The sequence below is a fragment of the Cucumis melo genome, unplaced genomic scaffold (assembly GCF_025177605.1).
Source record: "Cucumis melo cultivar AY unplaced genomic scaffold, USDA_Cmelo_AY_1.0 utg001295l, whole genome shotgun sequence".
Lineage (NCBI taxonomy): Eukaryota > Viridiplantae > Streptophyta > Magnoliopsida > Cucurbitales > Cucurbitaceae > Cucumis > Cucumis melo.
The window spans coordinates 30,001-35,000 of NW_026124522.1; the positions used below are offsets into that span (position 1 = coordinate 30,001).

Consider the following 5,000-nt stretch of genomic DNA (forward strand, 5'->3'; position numbering starts at 1 on the left):
CTGTATCTTCAATTTTTGGAAACTTAGAAAGTTCTTCTGTTAAGCCATGATCAATGAACCTACAAAACCCTTCAAATTGTATCTGATTAAACGCAGGTATTGTAGACATTCTCTCATTTCCACCCCCAAGCATTTTATTTATTTCCCATTTATAAAAAAAATCCCATTATTTGCTTAAAATGGATCGATCTAGCAATGATGGAATTTATATTATGTTTACTGAATCACATGAAATTTTACCTAACTTCATAGGTGTAATAGATGTAATGCATGAAATACATATGAACGTAGGAATAAAGAGACTTTGATACTCAAATTAAATTGGAATTTGCAACAACTACAAATGAATTGGTAAATTCTATTTAGAATTATGGAGTTTTGTATAAAATATCTATATCAAAACAAAAGTGAGTCAATTTCTACCATTATTATGATATTCCAATCGGATTGGGTACTATAAATAGATTCGGGATTTGATCTGAAGAAACAATATAGAATTTTTTTTATTTAACAACATGGAACTTTTTCGTAGATTTCACTGTTAAAAAAAATTCGCATAGAAGAGAGATATTTTACCTATACCTATATTTTTTTTAGTAGAATTCGTAGAATGCGATTGAAGTATGTATAAGGACTTGTATTTATTAATAAACATGTGCAGATATATATATATAGTTAGTTATATATATCGCCTCCTTTATTACAGTTCTATGGGGAACATCACATGTCGTACTCTATCAAAAATTTATATTTTCTATTTAATGATAATGAAAAAAAAATTCTAAAAACAGAATTCCGAACATTTCCTATAAACATCTTATATATATATAAGATATTAGATTTAGATAATAGTAATCGTTTATGTTCTGGGGTTTACATATACTCATAATCGCTATTAAAATTGTCATTAATAAGGATTTTTTTATGGTTATGGAAACGAATCAATACGGATGGATTAGTAATGATTAGTTATCTATCAATTTTTATTTATTTAGGTAAGGTATCCATTTTTGGATTGTTTTCTTATATCATTAGGGAAACCGAATTTGCAATTTCAATCCAAGAATCATTTATGAATTCACAGTCAATAGTTAAAGTTAACGGTTCCCATTTGTCCTGATTTTTTGCTTTTGTGAATGAAAATCCACATTTTTTTTTCAATAGAAAAAGCAAAGTTTTGCGGTTTTTCGTTTTAGATATTGTGTGTTGTAAGATACTATCTATCTAAGAGATAGAGCCAATCCAATATTTTGTATCGTTTTGGCGGCATGGCCGAGCGGTAAGGCGGGGGACTGCAAATCCCTTTTTCCCCAGTTCAAATCCGGGTGTCGCCTCAGCAACAAACAAAAGAATCAAAATACCCTCTTCTGTTTTGCTGATATAACTTTATCATTTTTTTTAGAAGAAAAGCATCTTTAGATTTGCTTGATTCTAAGCATCGTTGGGGTTCTCTAAAATGTTATAAATCCTTGCGTATAGGTTTCGTTTCCAGAATTTAGTAGAGTAATGAAAAATAATCGTTAAATCTTGAGATGATAGCCCTTCGACTACTAATGTAGTGTCTACTCATTGGGTCTTGAATTAGGGAATATAATTTCATTTTTCCTTACGGAAAGGAGGAAGATACTTGATATACGGACTCATGAAAGTATCTGAGTACTCGAGCATTCAATCAATATTATATTGAATGAATAATTGGCTTTTTTTTTTATTTTAATCTTAAAAAAAGAACTTATTTCTTTTCGATAAGCTCTAACCACGCATGTAATAGGCCATCCCATCTTCCGATTGTCTCTATGAAACAATCGGGGGGACAGTAAAGATTAGATCAAATGAGAAAGGAATAATAGTAGGGTTATGTGATAGATACTATCTTGATTCTCTATTTTGAGACTTTTTACTTAATGTAATGAAATGCAGGACAACAAAAGAAAGACTAGGTCTTATTATTCCTACATGTTACTAACATTCTTTTGATACTTCCAAGAGTTTTTCTGCCTCTTTTATTTATTTGTACTGAATTTTTTCGATTATACTAGAAATCATATAATAACTTGGGATAATTCGATTTTTTGTATTGTTTCATCAATGGTGTTGTGCCCGAATCTCTTTTTGACTATGCGCTAGTGATTCCACTATTATTAGTGAATAATAATTATTAGTGAGCAATAATGGAATAATTCTTTTATATTCATAGAGATAGGGGACATAATTCACATGGATATGGTAAGTCTCGCTTGGGCTGCTTTAATGGTAGTCTTTACATTTTCTCTTTCCCTCGTAGTATGGGGAAGAAGTGGACTCTAGAAGTACTACTAATTGAAAAATAAAACTGTATTGTTTTTGGTTTATTTTATAGATCGTTCTGCAAAACTTTTTTTCTTTTATTTTGAAAAGTAAAAAAAAAAAGAGTTCGGATTATAAGTTTTTAAGTGGATCCATACTTTCAACACGAAAGAACATAGACATAGTGGTTGTCCAATGAGATACTACGCATAATAATATACTACCTCATAATAAGATAGTACCTCGGGGTAGCCACCCACATATTACGTGCTTACCACTTCTTTTATTTATTATTATTAGTATTTTAGTTATTTTCAAAATAGGATTTTTTCTTGTTTTAGGGAACTCATTTCATATCATGCTTCAAACGTTAAATAAAAATGGGGTTTGCTAATTCTTTTCGAAATCCGAAGATAAAAAGTTCCCATGGAACCGAACTCCTGGATCATCTGTCAACTGCTCAATCAATTACTTCTTTCGAATGCTAAAAAAAAATTAGTGGCCTTTCGATTATTTGATTTCAGATTCATTCTAATCAACATGAATTATGAAGCAAAGAAATAGAATTGGGCCACTATGTATATTAGATTAATATTACATATATGTAATTGATATGATATCTATATATAAATAGAAAGATATATATTGTATATTCATCTATATTCAAATTGATCGATATTCAACCTCTATTTTTATAGAGTACAATTTTATATTTATACACTTCAATAACAATAATAGATAGTATGGTAGAAGGATTCATATATTTCTTTCTACCATACTATCGGATCTTATCGAATACTTCTCTCGTAGAATACTGATAATTCTAGTCCGCCAATTTCATTTAAGACGCGAAATTTTAATGCTTTTCATTTTTCTTATCTTCAATCATTGATAAGAACTAAAACGTCAAGGTTAATTCAAATTAATCACTTTGACTGATTGTTTTTACGTATATTATAAGTAAAAAGGCGGTCGGAACTAGAATGAACAGTGCAGTAGCAATAAATGCGAGAATATTTACTTCCATAATATCATCGTTTCATTTTTTATTCGCAATAACTCGGGATTTAATCCCATAGAGATGATAAATGTTTCGCTTGTAAATTCAAGGGGATGCGTTGCATCTCGATGATATCGAATCGTATTAAAATATCATGAATAACAATATCGGAGCTATCAAATCGATTCATCGTCGAGAATTGAATAGTATAACATAGGAAGATCTTTTATCCATACCGAATTTAAACAAAATGGGATTCCTGATGCAATCAAGAATTTCGTTACTTTTTTTTATTTATAATTTTTTGCATTCTTTCTTTTCTATAATCTACTGCCCTCTTATTCAATGCAATCATCTGATGAAGTCTCATCAGACTACCTTTACCCTTACATTGTTTATAAACAAACTCAAGCAAAGAATAGCAGCGAAATTCAAAAAAGGAAAAGGAGGTAGGTTCGAACTAAACTCCTTCCTTTTTTTGTACTTATAAAATCTTCTTAAAAAAAAGAAATAAAAACGAAACTTAAACTTTCAAAAATTCTTAATTACCTCACTAAGAGAGATAGATGGGATCCTTGTTTGTATTAATATCCTCTTTCCTTGAATTAGTAGTGGGACGTATATATCAAAAGTTAAGTGTTAAATTTTAATAAGATAGATTATTTCAAATTCAAATTAGTAATTGAATTTACTAATTGAGGTTACAAAAAATCGGAGCCAGAACGGATATATTTTGCTTTCAGACGAAAAATTAGATCAAAGTTTACTATGTAAACTTTATTTTGTATCGTCCAAATTCCCTTTATGTATGTGCTTTCCGGAAACGTATAGTACTCTATTTCATTAGAAAAATCGGGCGTAATCAACTAGACCCAGTACGCCTTCGAATCCTGAATATGATGCTACCAATAATTGTGGTAATTCACATATGGCACATATGTCTTTCTCCCATCAATTAGTACTCGTTGAAGAAATCAAAATTCCCATATTTTTTTGTTGAAAAATGTGGAAAAAAAATAAGAGAGATCCCGTTTGGAATAAAATTCAGTTATGTTATTTGTTCTCTCTTTCACAGGAAAGGAAGAGATTAATTGATGTATTTTTTTTTTATTGGATTTGGATCCATCGGGACTGACGGGACTCGAACCCGCAGCTTCCGCCTTGACAGGGCGGTGCTCTGACCAATTGAACTACAATCCCAGGGAAATAAAGTGTACAACATATGTTGTTGATTTAATTTCCTTCAAACCTTTCTATGTAGATTTTTGATTCGAATTGTCATATTCTACCAGACAGAGACGCGAGTAATAAAGTAATAGATTGATATGCGCGGAGACATGGACTTTAGTGTGAGAAGCATGGATTAATATTTATTTTTTCGTTATTGTAAAATTGATTGATTATCAATCTGTCAATGAATAAAAAAAGAGTTTTTTTTTTTATTCTTTCATATCAAGTCAAGTATTTCTGTAGAAGGACAAATAGGTTATATCATTTTATGGTGGATACGCGATATATTGGGCCGAGCTGGATTTGAACCAGCGTAGACATATTGCCAACGAATTTACAGTCCGTCCCCATTAACCGCTCGGGCATCGACCCGGGAAGAATCAATTCCAAGCTTGTTGATAATCCATGATCAACTTCCTTTCGTAGTACCCTACCCCCAGGGGAAGTCGAATCCCCGCTGCCTCCTTGAAAGAGAGATGTCCTG

At 31.0% G+C, this 5,000-nt stretch overlaps 3 non-coding genes across 3 annotated transcripts; 1 reads left to right on the forward strand and 2 right to left on the reverse strand.

Annotated features, from left to right (window-relative positions):
- Positions 1 to 1,262: 1,262 nt before the first annotated feature.
- Positions 1,263 to 1,334, forward strand: TRNAC-GCA (transfer RNA cysteine (anticodon GCA)). Its single transcript has one exon. It is a non-coding gene; the product is annotated as a tRNA-Cys (tRNA).
- Positions 1,335 to 4,412: 3,078 nt separating this feature from the next.
- TRNAD-GUC (transfer RNA aspartic acid (anticodon GUC)) lies at positions 4,413 to 4,486 on the reverse strand. The gene has a single exon. It is a non-coding gene; the product is annotated as a tRNA-Asp (tRNA).
- A 318-nt stretch (positions 4,487 to 4,804) lies between these two features.
- On the reverse strand, positions 4,805 to 4,888 carry TRNAY-GUA (transfer RNA tyrosine (anticodon GUA)). The gene has a single exon. It is a non-coding gene; the product is annotated as a tRNA-Tyr (tRNA).
- Between the last annotated feature and the right edge of the window lie 112 nt (positions 4,889 to 5,000).